The sequence below is a fragment of the Zonotrichia leucophrys genome, chromosome 4 (assembly GCF_028769735.1).
Source record: "Zonotrichia leucophrys gambelii isolate GWCS_2022_RI chromosome 4, RI_Zleu_2.0, whole genome shotgun sequence".
NCBI classification, from domain to species: domain Eukaryota; kingdom Metazoa; phylum Chordata; class Aves; order Passeriformes; family Passerellidae; genus Zonotrichia; species Zonotrichia leucophrys.
Genome location: NC_088173.1, coordinates 48235234 through 48252596, shown reverse-complemented (window position 1 = coordinate 48252596; position 17363 = coordinate 48235234). Strand labels below are relative to the sequence as shown.

Genomic DNA, 17363 nt, shown 5'->3' with positions numbered 1-17363 from the left:
TGCAGAATGAAGTGTTCCACCTGCTTCATTTCCAAACCTGTGTTGCATGCAGAGGAAGCTCAGGATTGCGTGTCTGTCATATGTTGGTACTTGAAGCATCCAAATTTATGTGGCTAAGGAATTGGTCTGAGCATGCACGTTTCAAACACACGACAGCTTTTGTTACTGCTGTGCCAGGGGTTGGCATAATAAGGTTAAGCTCTCCCCTTTGACATGATCTGCAGTGAGCACCAAGTCTGTACTCAAGCAAGGGATTGTGTATATGTAGGAAATTCAGGCTCTGGCTCAGGTCTGTAAAGTTAATGCATTTCTTGTGGCATCAATGCTGAGGGTTCCCTAAAGAGCAAAATTTGTTGTGTCTTGATAAATATTTAGGACACATACAGACACAGCAGCAACAGCCAGCCAGTGGCTTGGAGTTCAGATCTTGGGCCAAGAAAGGTTTTGGACTTATATGAACATCTAAGTTACTGGATTATTGAGCATGTTTCTTCCCAGGAATTCCAAGGTGTAAGGATAGCTTCATTTTTCACCCTTAAAGGTTTATTTGCAAAATCTTTGTGAACAGTCTTTTGTTTGTGATGTGTGTTTGTTTTTTTTTTTTTTTTTTTTCATTTTCTGAATGTGTAAGTGAATGTTGCATTGTTCAGCCCATGATTCTGTTGTGATCTGCTTACCTTTACTTGTTCCAGGTGTTCAGGCTTTGGGATATCCATCAAGGGCTGATCCTGAGCTGATAAGGTTGGCTCTAAGTGGTGACATTAAGGGGAAGATCTAGGCTGTGTGAGCTGTATCCTCCAGGGTAACGTTCCTCTGATCTAAAATCCTTCTCCTGAATGTGTTTCTGTGAGCTGAATGAGGATTTGCACAGAGTGAACAGAGAATGTTTTCAGGTTTCTCATGTGGCCAGTTTCTACCCGTGTATTTTTGTTCCTTCTTCCTGTTAAGAGGATTTATACTTTCTGGATTTTAGGCATGTGGCTCTAACATGGGATGTGACAAAACATACTGAAAAATTGTCAGTGATTCTTGTCAATGATTTAGTGGGGATGAACTTGAAAAGTTTGGTGGCTTTGTAGGATCAGATTTATCTGCAAAGAAATGCTAATTATGTCTGGTGATGAATCTTTTTCTTCTATTACTGGCTGTAATTGATTGTATTTGGCCCCCACCTTAATGACCAAGGGCATGGTATTGAGCAAAATAGAATGAGGTGGTTTTGATTTGTCTCCAAATGCAAATAAAGTGTTTGCTTGTTTATGGGCACAGCCTGATTAATCAGTGGATTGACTGGGATTTAAAGCATGTGAGTTTTATTAGTGACTTTTCCAGCATCAAGTATTTGGCAGGTGAATTGACTTTCTTTTGTAGATTGAAAAATTGAGACTTGGAGAAGCAAGTGACAATTACATCCTTTCTGTATGTTATGAAAGTAAATCTGAGCTACATAAATATTTATAAAATAATTGAACATGACTATTGATATTACCATAACATTTCCTCCTCAAATTTTTCCAGAGAGTTTGTAATGCAAGGATTTAAAAAAGTTTTATTCCAGAGCTGCTTCTTGTGCTCTGTGTCTTAAACACTACCCCTCAAGCTCCTCCAAAAAAATTAGGGTTGAGGTGGCTTTTAATTTTAATCCTTCCAGTGGCTATATCAGCTGCTTTTTTCACCTGTTGCCAGGGTGCTTTTGTTTGTGTGTGTGTTTTTTGGATCAGCAGTCTTTTCTTCTGAAGTGAGCTCTGCTGTGAGTGAGATTTATGGCAACTTTATGTATCAGTGTTACTCTGTCAGAGGAGGAGCAGCTTCTCAGAGCAAGCCCACAGCATTATCTTTGAACATATGTTCTCTATTAAGTGAGATGAGGAAGTCACTTAGTTTTCCTTCCATGTGGAGGTTAAAATGGAGGGCTTGTCTAAAAACAGATTGTGCTAAATTGGGGGTTTATTTGAACAGTATGTCAACATTATTAACTTAAAAACATATACTAAATTGATAGGTTTCCTTCTATTACCTCATCTTGAAAGCTGTTTTTAAAAAACAAGCAAGCAGTTCAAAAGTGATTTAATCTGCCTGAAAATGACATAATTTATCTAGCACTCATCACAACAAAAGTGTTGTGTGCTTTCCCCTGACTTTGTCATGTCTTTGGCCCATTTTACTTCTCCCTGTTCAGAAGTAATAATGAAATTTAAAAATGGTGGGTATCCAGGTTCTAGGGGTAACCTGCAGGTGTGCTAACATTGCCCTAAACTTTGGGCACACACAACACCTGGGGTTGCAGAGGGAGCAGCTTTTAGCCCTGACCATTTTGCAGCAGGTTGTGTGACTGGAATCCTGGATCTCACACTGTCACCTGGCTGCACTGACAGATGTGTAAGGTGGCAGTGTGAGAATCATTCCATAAATATCTATAAGCATTTCTTACTTCTAGACATTATTTGGAAAATTCAATCATAGACATTTCAGCAGCATTCACTCAGCACTACTTATGTATGTGCCACCCTTTCAGACTCAAGAGCTAAAATTAGGGGCTTTCTAGATTACACTATTGCAAAAGAGAATCTGGGAATTTCTAGGGAAACTGAGCTGCTTTAGCACAGTTAATGAGAAACATGTGCCAAGCCTGACTTTCTTCAACACAGCACATAAACCGAGACAGTTTCACCATTTGGAGCTTTAAAACTCTTTCAGTAAATAACCCATTTTGAGAATCCACTTGTTCATAAAACAAAGGGAGAGCTCTGCTATTGAGTTCTGGGGTGGATATGAGTGTCTCCCCAGAGCTCCTCCTGGAAGGAAACAGCTCCTTTGCTGACCCATTCTGGACAAGAACCAGTAGTAGGAATTGATGATCTTCCTGACCTAGTTCACAATTTCAGCTCTTGCTAGAGTGAGAAAGAAATATGACATTTTTGCATCTTCCAAATTACTCATTTTCACCCTCTCCAGTGACAATACCCAGAAACATCAGCATCCAGAAGTGGAGTTTCCTGACAAAATGAATGTAGGATGTCACAGTTCTAGCTGGCTGGTGAAGGAACAATGCAAATGTCCTAGTCTTTGTCCTTTTGCTTCAACAAACAAAAATAGCAGATCTTGACCTACATGGATATTGTGGTCTGAGTAGCTTCTGCAGAGGTTGATTAACCAGCTTTGTTATTTTAAATACTGCATCCTGTTTGCTATTGAATCTGCACCCTGTTGCTGAAAGGACAGCTTTACTATTGTACAAATTAATAAGAGTGTAGCAGTGAATTTAGCTGAGATTGCTAAACATTTAGGCAAAGAAATCTAGTGATGGTGCAGCATGTAATCCTGGTTTGTCATGTAAGGTACAGACACCTTCTCAAGTGGAAGAGACTGCAGAGTGTTTCCTTCCTGATTTGTTACTGTGCAGAGCACACAGTGTGAGTAACCTTCTTCACTGCAGCTAAAGGATGTGGTGGTCCTGAGGTGTAAAACTGTCATTGGCATTGGGGATACTGGTTTGGATAGATAGGGATTTGGGGCACTATTATAAAACATGGCAATTTGTTCTTTAATTTTAAATTTTGGGCAAAAATAGCTTGGTCAGTGAAAGGCTTGCACTGGGCTCATCTAATTTGACAGTGTATCTAGCCTGATAATGTACAGAGCACATCTAGGGTGCTTAACCAGCTTAACAGGGACCTGTTTAGAGGTTACAGTTGGATGAACAAAAATAAATTCTTCAGAATGCCTCTGGATTTTTGTGGTACTGTATTCAACAAAAAGGAATATGCGTAGAAGTCCTGAGAACCTGTGGTCTGATTGTCAATGGGAACGAATTCACTGAAGTCAGAGCATCTTTGTTCCTTGAAACTGCTTTGGGATGTGGAAGGTGCAGAATTTGGACTTGAAGGAGCAGTTAAACAACATGGCACAGAGAGTTTCCCAGCCCTGCTTAGCAGGGTGTTGTGTTTCCACTAGGAAGCTGTAAAGCCAGGCGTTGTACTCACATCTCCTTCCCATATGCACAGTACATGGGATATCCTTTCATCTCGCCAATTATTCCTCACGCTTGGGGTTGGGCTGCTCATCTCCAGCCCCTCCTCGTTAGTCTGTGTGATTCATCAGTTTGCATTGTCCTGTTTTATGTGGCAGCTTGTCATTAGGGATCCCAGTGATTGTCACTTGGTTCCAGCCCACCAGCCTCTGCTCTGTGTCCAAATTGCAGCTGAGCAGGCAGAGCCTCCTTCACTCTGAAATGTGAAGGAGCTGGGTGGCATCAAGCTTTTCTTCTCACTTGTTTTGTAGCAGTTATGTCTCCCTCAAGTGTTGCCTCAAGTATCCAGTGATTCTTTTCTTCCAGGAAAACTGACATGGAATCAACTGCCATGTTTTCTTTTCCTCTCTTAGGATTTATTGTTGGTAGCTTTGTGCTATATAGCACATGAAAATAAAGACAGATTTGTATGTCAAAGAGCTTATTATGCTCCTTCTGTAGGAATTATTCCCTGGGAAATCCTTTTGGTGTCTGCCTTTCTCTGTGCTCTGGAAATTGCTACTTAAATTTAAACACAGAAATGTAAGAAAGAAAGTATCATTGCAAGCAGGACTGAAACCACGAAAATCTTTGTAACTTTACATTCATCACAGCTATATTCATGTAAACTTATTTTGTTACAAAATGAAGGCTCATCTTATGGCACATGCTGTATCATGCCTTTATAAAAACCATTCCTGCATGTGTTTGCTTCCCAAGCAGCAGGGCTGTAGCTAAAGACCACTTGATTAAAAGCCTTCATCTTGCAATTCCCAGTATTAGGATAAATCACAGAGCATTGTTTGTATGACTTCTTGTGTTTCCTGCCATGCATCTTCACATGCAGATGTTTTTAATCATTTATTGCTAATAGTGAGGATGTCTTAGAGTTTGTTATACTTTTTTTTTTTTTTTTTTTTTTTTAAGTTTTTGGTATGTTTAAACTTTGCCAGTGCAGAATGGGGATCATTATGTACCTTGAGAGAAATTAAATATTCTTGTGATAATTTTTGGTTTGTTTTCTCTGCTTATGCAACAACTTTTTGCTGTTCTAGAAAAAGGCAGAAACCTTTCACTGTATACAATTTCTACCTTGCATTTCTGTATTAATAGCAAGCAGAAGATATATAGAAGATATATGCCAAGTGTATCGGGTTTGTGTGACAAAGCCCTGAAAAGGACCTATGGAAAGCTCCTGGAGACTTCCCCCATGTCCAACAGCCAATGCCAGCCAGGGTGGACCCAAGGCTGAGCCCATTGGTGACAGTGGTGGTGCCTCTGGGATAACAGATTTAAGGAAGGGGAAAACAAACCCTGTGAAACAGCAGCTGCAGCTGGGCAGAGGAGGAGGAAGGTGGGAGAGGAACAACTCTGCAGACACCAAGGTCAGTGCAGAAGGAGGGGCAGGGGGTGCTGCAGGCAGAGCTGGGATCCCCCTTCAAGTCACATGAAGAGTAGCAACAAGAGGAAAAACTGACACAGTGTGGGACACAGCCGGTTTGGTTAAGAACCAAGACGAAAGGGAAATGATTTAGCTAAAACCCCATACCTCCAGTCCTTTGTGTATTGAAAAGGTTCCTTATCAAGACCTTCAAAGGCAAAAGGCACAGGGAGTCAGATTTTTCAACTGTTTTGAGTGACTAGAGGTGCAGTAGGGGTGAATGGATGAATAACGAACTGCATGTTGTTAACTGGTCTGAGTCCTTTGAAGAGCTGGTTGAGATCTTTTTGAATGAGTATTAGGGGAAGGGGGAGGAAGATAGTTTTGAAAGAGAATACAAAATTCTGATTTCTCTCCCTCCTCTTATTTGGAAAATAGCTGTAAGGAATTGGTAAGAAGTCCTAGCTGAAAAGCTTGATTTAAGAGAGGATTTTCAGAGTTCATTCCCTTCAGAACAGAAAGCTAACAAAAAAACTTTTAACTGCTCTTACAGGAGGGGGAAACACTGATACCCAATTAATGTTTTTCTTCAGCAGTTGCTCATATTAGCAAGACCAAAAATCTTGTTCAGGGTAATGAAAACTCAAAAGGAATGCTCACCGCTCCTGTAGGTGTCCTGTACCCTTTTTGCTTTCTTTCTTCTCTCCTAGGTTGTTTTCTGGGAAAAAAAGACTCAATTTTGTCTAATAGTTTTATTTTCCTTCATGTTTTGGCAGCAAATGGCTTTGCTGAGGTGGTGTGTTTGTGTGTATATGGGGTGGTGTTCCATTTTGTTTTCCCTACACCATCCAAGTCAGTAGAAAATGTTTCTGACATTGGGCAAGAACTTCACAGCTGCTGTTCTTCTTCCTAGTGTGTTCAAAAGAATTTGTGAAGACTTTTAATGCCATGCAATTTTTAAAAGGCCCTTGAATGCTAGAGAATATATCTGAACCTATCCTCTTACCTATCAGTCTGAATGGGTGAATGAATACATGCTTGTAGTCCTTGTTGAAATTAATCTTAAAACCCTAAAAAAGGCACAATTAAAAATCTATTTGTTTAATTTCCTGATGTCCAAAGAGATACTTGAGTGTTTTATAAATAAGGTTTTGTTATGAAACAGCTGAACTGTTCTTGTGAGCTGTTTCTGGCATCCTTGAGAATTTAATTCTGAATTGTGAGCTTTATTTCCTCTAGAGCTTGAAAAAGAAACAAAAAGTTATATGGGTAAACCAACAGCACATCTAGGATGGATCCATAGAGATTAGTAGGCTCAGAGTTAATGGTCTGCAGTTCTTCCAAATAAATAATACTCCCAAATGTGGACCACATTTAAAAAGCACAATCTGATTTTAGTAAATGCTGGAGCACGGTGTGTAGCAGGAAAGGTTACAGTGTGCTGAGGGATTAGGGTTTAGGATTCTCCTGGATTTTGATGTTTTCAAAGCTCCTCAATTGCCTTCATTAGTGCCTTCCTTTTCCAGCAGCAGGAAGGTGCCAGAACCTCTCTTGTTTTTGCTGGTGCAAGTAGTAACCTGATTCTGTCCTTGCTCACCACGGTGCTTTATTGTTGCAGTTCATGTGTTTTAATAAAAATCCCTTATAGTAAGCAATAAACTAGCTAAGCTTCTGACTTATTTTCTTGTCAGTCCCTTCCTGGGCACAGGGAGGAGGTTGAGGAAGAAGGGTTTAAGTATACCTGCAGTCATGCAGCAGCAGCCTGTAAAATGCTGCCAGCTGCAACAGATGTGCTTTCCACCTGCTAAGCCCTTGCTAGCAAGCTGGCCTGGCACCCTCTGGTTGTGTAGCAGGCAGGAGTACAGTTTGATCACACTCTAATTTCAGTTTTAGACAATCTCAGCTTTTATGGATGATGTTTATTAAGTGAATGTCCTGATCAAACTGAGCATCCCGTTGTCTTTGCTGAGCAAAAGTCTCTGGTATCCAGACTTGTGACACGAGAGACAAAAAATCATTATCAGCGTAAAGGCTTCACATACTCTCAATTTGGAAACTAAGTGCATTCTCTGTGTACTCCTTCATACATCTGTACATATATGTCCAATTCTCTTTTCCCAGAGTAGTAAGAGGAGAATTGTTCTGCCCCATAACACTTTTTTCTTGTTAGGCTTCAGAGTGTTTGAAAATTAGTGGTAAAAGTCAAATAGGAAACACCCTGTAAAACTGTAGAAATATCATCAGTAAATCGCTTACTTGCTGCTAGGACAGAGAAAAATGGATAAAATGTGGATAAATCTAAGAGAATGACATGGAAAGGTGGAGGGAAGCACTTGCATGTGAAACGATCAGACTGAATATCTTTGGATCAACTCGTTTTTGAGGAAAACATCTGTCATACAGTTTCACACTTATGACATTTTCCTCTATCTTTCAAACTGTTCTTAATTCCTCACTGCAAAAGGGGAGTTTCTTATTAGATGGAGTGAATTTAATTAGTGCTTGTCTTTGAGAGCAGCCTGAGGTGTTGTGCAAAACCAGAGCAGACTCACTGCATTCAGCAGACCTACCGTGTGACCAGCTGCCAGAAGTTGGACTAGGGAGTCAAAGGGAAAGGCTTGTAATCAATTTAGAAAATCATATGGCTGGGCAGGGAGAGAGGTGTTTCATTTTTAATTTCTACATGGTGATTTGAAGGACACAGAGATGATTCACGTGAAGGGAATTGATTTTTGTGTCGTGCCCCCCCCCTTCTAAACCTAAGTGAGCTGAGTTTAAAACTGTTGAAGGATTTTCTGTGAGATGTTCACGCAGCTCTGGTGGTGACAGTATCTTGGCTTCAGTTCTGAATTTTGTTCTAAATTTAGGATTCCTCTTTGCCTCTCTCTTGGAAATGTAGTTGTTCCCTTCCCTGCTTGGTATCAATAACAGTCTGCCTCCCTTTTAGCATTATTTCTGAACTCAGTAGTTGCACAGTGTGTGAATCTCTTTATATCTTCTGTGACTATCACCATGTTGTGGACATACATTCTTTTTGCTTTCACAGAAGCAGTTTACAATACGTGAATCCTTGTTGACACTTCTGGGCAGGCAGAGAAAAGAGTATCACAACAGTTTCAGCTCTGAATCAAAGAAATGTTGTCCTTACCACCTCCTCCCACATTTTGGAAACTGTTTTGTTTGAGTTATCCATGTTTCCTATATTTTCTTGGCCAAAAGTAAACAAAAATCAAGTGGAAACCTGTCAGGAGGTCCTGTCTGAAGGACTGATTGTTATAATCTTTTAATTTCTCTATTCATTGGGTCTCTTATGAACATGTTGCTACAGATTTATATGTAGCTGCATCAGCACCACCAGCATTCCTGTTGTGTGAAATGGCTTGTCTGCCTTCAGAAATTATGAAGAGACAGCAGGCAGAAAGACAATAGATCAGCCAGAGTGACTACAGATGTTTTTAATCCAATCCTGTTATTTATACAGTGTCATAGGTATGCATGTTGTTTTATAGATACATAAAACCATGAGAGTTTCCTGTCCTGAGGGGCTTACAACATGCAAGATTGAAAATTAAATCCTGCAAGATTTCTGGTCATCCTGTTGAGTGCCCAGTGCGTATAGCTTATAGCTAATGCAATATGGAACATCCCCGCTTCTCACTGGCTGCATGTGGAAGGGCAAGAAAGACATGAGAGAGCTTGTAATGCATCTTCAGGGCCTCTAACAGAGAATTCCAGTGTATGAACAGAGCCAGGGTTTGCTTTTGTCCAGTTACTTGCTGTGGAGGTGCTCAAAAGCATGCCCAGTGTTTATTTCAGCTGTGTCTGTGTCTTCATGTGGAGCACTGCAGGGTGAATTTAAGAACTGAGGAGAGGAGAGACAGCTGAATAATTTCCTTACTAATGAAATGAGATGACCATTGCAGAAGCCTATTCAGAAGTGGGTTTTAAGGTCACAAAGTTATAAACCAATTACATGCTTTTTACTAGCATTTTACAGCTACTGGTCTGGTAGAATTCATGCCTTCAGAATGTTTGATGGAGATTTGTGCACTTTGCACTTCAGTCTTCCTTGTTTGTGCCATGAAATGTTGACTGGAAAATTTGACTGTGAAATTTATTCTTCCTTTAATATCAGTTCTATATCAGGAGTGCAATCTGAGAAGCTATTTTATGGCCTCCACTATATGATTAGGAAAATCTTGACTCCTGATAGATAAGGATAATTTTTCTAGTCCTGAATTCTCACCCTAGGAAGGGGCAGTATTGACCTCATTACCTTGTTTCAGGCACAATTCCCATTTTTCCACACTACCCTGGGAGTGATTTATGTTCTTCAGAATGTCTCCATAGGATACAGACCTTGAATTTTTTCAGATATTTTTTGATTTGTGGAGGTCATAGAAATAATTGCCTGATATCTTTGACTATATAAATACCTCTCCTTCCTACCTTCAATTTTATTTTCCTTCTCCTGTGATATACCTCATTTTCAAGATCTGAAAACAACTGTAGGACAGAGGAAAATGGGAAAAAAATCTGGAAGTTGGAAGCTCAGAAAAGAGTTAAGTGGGGCTTTTCCTTGCTATAAAATTATTGGGCAGCAGCCAGGTGCATGAGAGCTAGAGAAGAGGAATTGCAGAAGTTGTTTCTCTGTGTGTTGTAGTCTGGAGGAGGGAAAATGAGTGGAGCTAAAACAGGGCACGACTCCAGGGAGGGAGCCTTTTATGACAGCTTTCTGGGAGAGTGGAAACTAGGAGAAAAGATGGCCAGAAGAATGTGCATGAAACATGTTTGTTTTACTTAGCTCAGACTGCTTCTTAAAAAATTTAAGCTAAGTTAATTAGCACTTGCAAAGTGCTGCTTAAAATTGCTGAATTGCTTCCTGTCTTTGGGCTAGTTCATTTAGAATTAGCCAGTTCTAGGCTGAGATTGCCAAGTTTCTAACCCTGACTGAAAAAAACCTCAAAACCTGAGTTGATGGGCTCATACCCATCTAAAGCACCTCTGTGCCTCCCCTTTGAAACTCAGAGCTCTTCTGATATTCCTTTCCTCATTTCCCACTGCAGCAGGCACAGGGATACTCAGAGATGGGGAATGGCTCCCAACAAACCCCAGCTGCTCTACCTGGCTTCCTTAGGGCTGAGGAAAAGCAGGCTGTGAAGAGGACAGGACAGAAGACTGTAAAATCCTGGGTGGCATGGAAAAGGTGACTCAGGAGCAAATAAACACATTTTCTCATAGCCCAAGGATTGGAGGCACCTCAAGTGATATTGAGGTATTGCATTTGCAGGGATGAATAATGAACATGGAGATGAACGTCTCCATGTTCTTAGAAGGCTAATTTCTTACTTTATAATACTGTATTCTATTAAAGAATACTATACTAAACTATACTAAAGAATACAGAAAAGATACTTATAGAATGCTAAAAAGATAATAATGAAAACTCAACTCTCTCCAGAGTCCTGACACATCTGGGCACTGATTGGCCAAAGAGTGAAAACAACTCACACCAGAATTAAATGAAACAATCTCCAAACACATTCCACATGTGAGGAAAACGCAGGAGAAGCAAATGAGATGAGAATTGTTTACCTTTTCTCTGAGCATTCTCAGCTTCCCGGGAGAAAAGTCCTGGGTGAAGGGATTTTTTTCAGAGAATGTAAATGCTGTACTGAGGCAGTGGCAGGCTGGAAAAGTTCCAGGATGGTGATTCTGGGGCACTTGTTGCCATGTGGTTGTATAAATGCTTTTGGGTAGGCTTGGGCTCAGAATGATAGGGCAAATGAGATCTCATGAGGGTGTTTTGAAGGCAAAAATGCCCTCTCTGGTGCAGAAGGTGCCTGAAGGACTGAGGGATGTGTTGGTGCAGTATCTCTCCTCTTGTGCTCTTTATCCAGATATTTGCTGCTGGCTGCTGTCACAGAGTCTGGCTCAGGGTGGCCATTCACAGGGAACAGCAGGTCATGGGCGGGAAATATAATATGAAATAATCACTTTGGGGCAGTACAGATTTGCTGTTGGGTTCTCTTAACAGGGTGTAAATGCTTTGGATGCTATTTGAATACAGTTGAATAGCAAAGTGGTTTTGCCTTTTAGAGCTTTCCTTCTTTTAAGCTGAAAGAGAGTAATTTCTAAAATCTAAGGCTATTCAGGCAAAATTTCATAGTTGAAAAGAAGGTTATGCATGCAAATCTGCATGGTACACATGTTTGATTTGATGTCTAAGTAAGTTTCAAATATGTATCCAAATGTTAAGATGCTGGCAGAGATTCAACCAGGCTAATATCAAACTTCAGCTGTTGCTTCAACACACTGGATATGTATTTTGCCTAATTTATGTTTAGTTCTAACAGTAGCAAGCTGTGTTGCCCTATCTGTAGTTTCAGAAAAAGCTGAAGTGTTTTTTTTCTCCTTCTGTTGTTTTGTTGTTCCAGAAAACAGTGAAATTACTGTGAAGGTTCTGGTTTGCTTAGAAAGTTAAATTTATTTTAAAAAATCTTTTCCTTTGGCATTAGATTTAAAAGCTTTTGAGCATAAAATAGGCCCACTGAGTATGTTCACCTCTGGATCTGATTTTTGTGTTGACCTAGCCAGTTTACTATACACTGAAGTACTTGACTATTTCCATGTTGACATTTTAAGATAGGGCTCAGACAAACATGACTTCTGCAAATGTAAATCATGATGGTCACACCACATCACTTTAATCTCTTCATTTCAGGGGTTCCCTTCTGCTTTAGGCTAGTGGAGAGAAAGGTTCCTGTAGGAATGTTGTGAATCATCTCTGAGAGGAGATGGAAATGGGACTATCCTCTCACAAGTGTCTTCCCTTACTATGTATATATAAGCACTTCTGCAGGAATATCACAAAATCCTTCTTTCCTTTTAAAAATAAAATTCAAAATCCTATTGAGTAGGAAACTAGGCAGTAATTGGAGGCTTTTAGTGAAAATCTAAGTATTGTATAACTAAATTGTGCACCATTGTAGCAGACTGCAGTTCTGCACCATAGTTCAGCTGACATTTGCATGAAGTGCACAAATTGGAAATGTATGTCAGGTAAGAGTTTCTTCCTTAATGGGAAGAGAGGAGACAAACATCCTAAAATATTTCTTATCAAATGCAGTGATCTTAAATAATCTGAATCTAAAATTAAAATCTGTCCTGGTTCTGTCCAGGGAGTACTGAATAGTAGAATATCATTCCTAAACCATGACAAAATTCCAAAAGCCAATGGAAAGGAAGAGAGATTATGAAATACACAGAACAAAATCTGAAGCACTAGGAAAGCAGAATAGTGAAAATTGGATGTCTCTGTGGTGTATAAATCTTTGCAGATTTGTTTCCGTTCCTGGAACTGCAGAGAATACCTTGACTGAAGACAACAATTAAGAGAAATGCAGCTTCAGAAAGATTGTGGTTCACCACTTCCCTCAAGAAAGCTTGGTATCAGCAGAGAAAAGAAGGTATTTCAATTGTATTTTGGAATAGGGCATTCTGTTCTGTGATACAGTGCTGTGAAATCATGGTATCATGATAATCTGGGTTGGTGTTTAGTCTGCACTCTGCTGAAAACTCCTTTCTGTGTGAGAGAGAATTCAAAACAAGTGGCTCCTATAAGAAACAAAACAAGCAACACTTGCTTGGTGGTTCATTGCTGTAAAGTAAGGAAAAAGATAAGAAATGAACCCCTGGAAAACCAGGGTTATCAAAACATCTGCTGTGCTAAACATTCACATCTATGATCTTAATGCCCAAGCCATTTGCAGCAATGGGAATTTCAGGTAGACACTCCAGAGTAACAAATGTTGTTTAGTTGTTTGTCTGCCTTTAAATGGTAAAACTGAAGAGCATGGAGGATGCCAAAATCAGGAATACATAAATCTGTTACAGAGGACAAGTCATGGGTCAGATCCATGTGTGTTCTGAGGGTGACAACCAGTGATCTGAGGAGTGGAGTGTAAAATCCAGTGCATCTGTGAGTGCTGGGTTTTTTGGGGGGCAGGAGAGTGGGAAAAAGTGAAGAAGCAATGAGAGAGAACGTCTGTGCTATGTGTCATTATATACACGTATCACAGTATTGAGGTGATGTGGGCACAGCTTCATTTTAATAGGATTTGATACAGGAATGGCACCAGAATTGTGGCATATGCATTTAGGCTTCTTCCTTCCAGATGTTTTCCAGATGCTTTATAGAGTCAGTAGAGATTGTAGGTGTCTCCTGCAATTCAATTAAATTTTTTTACATTTTCTTCCTTATTGCGTATAGTCAGGGTAATGCTGAGGTGCCTTCTACCTGCAATTTCTTAGCTTGGCACAAAAGAAATGCAATAGTAGGATGCAGAAAGAGAAGAAAAGATTTAATCAACTTACTGGGTAAATGCTGTCTTCCATTAGTTGAAGCAATTACCAGAGCAATTAAATGCCCACATGTCCATGGCCAGTGTAGAGTCTTGTCTGTCTTTCCAGTTCTTCCCTTTGGGATTCCAAAATTTATGCTGTGCTTTGTCAATTAATATCTTTCTAGTGAGCATGACAATTACAATTGTTATTTCAAGAGAGAATGTCTCATAGCTATACACTGTTAATTCTCTTGTCCCAAATGATCTCCCAAAGGGAACATGAAGTTACAGGTGCAGATCCATGACTGGAGAACAAACACTTTAGTGTGTTAATATTAATAAAGTGAAAGAAAGGCATGAGAAATCCAAATGACGTGGCTTATTGAGGTAACTTTTTTTCCCCAAAGTCTTCACAAAAGCTTTGATATTATTCAATGTGTCTGCTAGCACAGAAAGGCTTGCAAAATTTACTGCTTGAAAGTTAAAAAGTGACCAGATGACCTTAACCTGTCATCAGCATTTGTGTTCTTTTCACAGATTTTGATAAATTGTACTTCTGAATTTGCCTACAAGTGTTGTATGCTTTAGGTTTACTATAGAGGAATGCTTCCTCCTTGTCAAATCTGCTAGGGTGGCTTTCATCCATGGCCTATTTCTAGGATGAATCTTCTCAAAAACCCACAGAAATAAATATAAGGAAAAACTAGAAAGAGTAGGCTTCTTCTACAGCTGTAATTAAGTAGTAAATCACAGGGAAGTCTTTCTGCTGTTTGATAAAAGTTATGTTTAACAGACTGATTTCTACTGCTGTTTGCTAATAATACTATGTTCAATTTTTAGTTCAACCAAGCTGAATAAGAGACTGTGGTGCTAATTTGAGTTGAGTATTACTTGAATCATCAAAGCTGTTCTAAAACCAAATGAAGCTCGACAAATGGCTTAGTCTTGCTTGTATGTGGAGCAGGGAGGAGGGAGAGAAAACCTATCCACCTAATTATGAATTCATTGTTGTCCTCTTGCACAAGTGCCCACCAGGATGGAAAGCTTTAATTCATTTGCTAAACTGTCCTCTCAGTTGTGGGGGAAAACAAACTGCCTGCAGTTCCCTGAAGCAGTAGGTACCACGAATTATTTACCCAAAGAATAACTCTGGTTCTGCATTCTGCACACTGACAAAACCAGTGCTTGTGGAATCACACTGCCTTTCGTGGTATTTTTCTCCAGCTCTGCCGTTCAACTTAGTAATCAAAAAAACAATTCCACAGCCACATGAACAGACCAAGCAACTCTGTGACCAGTAGGTCCATAGCTAATACAACAAATTTTTTTCCATCCTGTTCTGGTTAGACCTGTTGCTATCTCAGCCCTTTGAGCCCCGCATTGGGCACCACATGAGGCTGTTGTAGTTTAGGAATGGTATTCTCCAGTTTAGTGCTCCCACTGAAACACTCCTAACCATGTGCCCCTCACTCACTCCCTGTTTTTCTCCCTCTGAGGTGGAATGGTCTTATATTTACATAGACCCCTGACAAGGGAGGAATGATGACTCTGACTCCATCTTCTCAGAAGGCTAATTTATTATTTTATGATACTATATTGTATTAAAGAATACTATACTAAACTATACTAAAGAATAGAGAAAGGATACTTAGAGAATGCTAAAAAGACAATAATGAAAACTCGTGACTCTTTCCAGAGCCTTGACATAGCTTGGCACTGACTGGCCAATGAGTGAAAACAACTCACACCAGAAACCAATGAAAAAATCACCTGTGGGTAAACTATGTCCAAACACATTCCACATGAGCAAAACACAGGAGAAACAAATGAGATAATATTGTCTTCCTTTTTCTCTGAGGCTTCTCAGTTTCCCAGGAGAAAAATCCTGGGCAAAGGGATTTTTCCAGAAAATATCACGATGACAGGATGGAGAGGAGAATTGGAGGCAGGAAAAGCAAAGATCACTGGTTGATATAAGAACAATGCACTGAAAACAGCAGTGAAATAAGAAACAAACAGCAACAGCAGCAATTTTAATAACAAAGAGTACAATGGGTGAGCAATTCACACGTGAGTGCTCACCAGAGCTTCTCTAGTTGCCAAAACTAAAACACTTTGGTTGACAATAAGATACTTTGGCTATTGTAGACTTTTATTTCCATTTTTAAAATATTTCACATTAGTTTAGTTTTACCAACAATAGTATTGCAATAACAGACCAAGGGAGAAATGACTGTGATGTAATTGTAAGGATTTTGCATGCATTTTCCCACTCAGATCTCCTCAGATCTGAGATATCTGGCTGAAGATAACCTGAAAGGGACATCTCTGTCACCTTATGCACTCTGTCATAATTGTCATGTGCTTAAATTACATGGCTTTTTTTTTTCATAAACTTTTATGTTGTGATTCGTGGATGGTTTTGGGAATGTTTTCCACAGGAGGAGTTTGTTCATCTCAAGTTGTCTCGCAGATGTGATGAACGCTGCCTGTGCCTTCAAAGAGGAATAAAAGGAAGTTAGATTAACTAAATAAGATGATTGGATGATCTACTCAGCTAAGGCAGTTAATTGAACTGCCTTTACAAAAACTGTGAAAGCAGCTCTCAATCAAATCACTCCGCCAGCAGCAGGACAAACAGACCCTGGTTTCTTACAGATATGTCTGAGTAGCTGGAGTTTTTGGTGTCTGGGAAGCTGTGAGATCCAGCTGATGCCTTTTTGCAGACAGGATAATTTCAACCCTGCTGCTGTGTGGGCATTTTAGCCTGTCTGGTAAGGCTGGAACAAAAGTTACAGCCTTTCTCTCTGTGCAAGTGTTGAGACTCTCCCTTCTCAGCTTAACTACCTGATATCATAATGCTTGATGAAAATCAGTGTCTTTGAGGAAATTAGTTTATTGATTCAGAAATTACTGGTCAGATAGAGAGAGATAAGGATCATTTATTTGGTAAGCCTTGGTATAAAAAGTTATAAGGTAATGGAGATCAGAGATAACTATTTTTAGAGCAGTCTTCAAAAAGAATTCTATTTTTCTTCATTCCTTTATAAGGAAGTTTGAAATGTTTTGGGCTTGTTTTTTGCTTGTTGGTTTTTTTTGGGTTTTTTTGGTTTGGGTTTTTTTTTTTTTTTCCCTAGGTTTTGGTGTCTTTTTAATTGTAGATCACCTTTAAAATACATTGCTTCACATACACTGGAAGCTATAACATCCATCAGGATATGCTTGTGATGTGAAAATTGTGTGCTTTCATTCTCTTCATAAGGTGAAGGAAAATGGCTTTTCTTTTCCTGAGTATGACACAGGCATTTCTCCTTGCCTGTTGCTTTGGAAAGCTTCTTGTTACTTGTCTGGAGCATTTTCCACTTTTTTTAGTAAACACTCAAAGAATTTTAATTGAACTGTGCTACTGAGTCAATCCCAAATCACAAAAAAAACCCCTCTAACTCTAAGCCCTTCTACATGTTTCCCAAAGCATGTAGCTCTGAATTAAAATCAGTGCAAGGAAACGGACAATAGGGAGAGGGAGAGCCAGGGAAATAGCACCTCTCAATTTGTGTAAAGTAAATTAATTAGTGTAATATGTAAGATAAGAGGGAAAGGCAAGTTCTTCCCTTTGACACTGGAACCT

The 17363-nt window shown here is 39.6% G+C and overlaps 1 protein-coding gene across 3 annotated transcripts in view; it reads left to right on the top strand.

The window, feature by feature from the left end:
• Positions 1-17363, top strand: part of JADE1 (jade family PHD finger 1) — a 133719-nt gene that overhangs the window by 38317 nt on the left and 78039 nt on the right. Inside the window, exon 1 of one of the 3 annotated variants that reach the window (XM_064711557.1) lies at positions 5317-5394. The exons of 1 other annotated variant lie outside the window; for it this stretch is intronic. The gene's annotated coding sequence lies outside the window, so the exon portion shown is untranslated. Of the gene's footprint in view, positions 1-5316; positions 5395-12813; positions 12860-17363 lie in introns of those variants that run through there. One more of the 3 variants, XM_064711561.1, reaches the window with a different exon arrangement.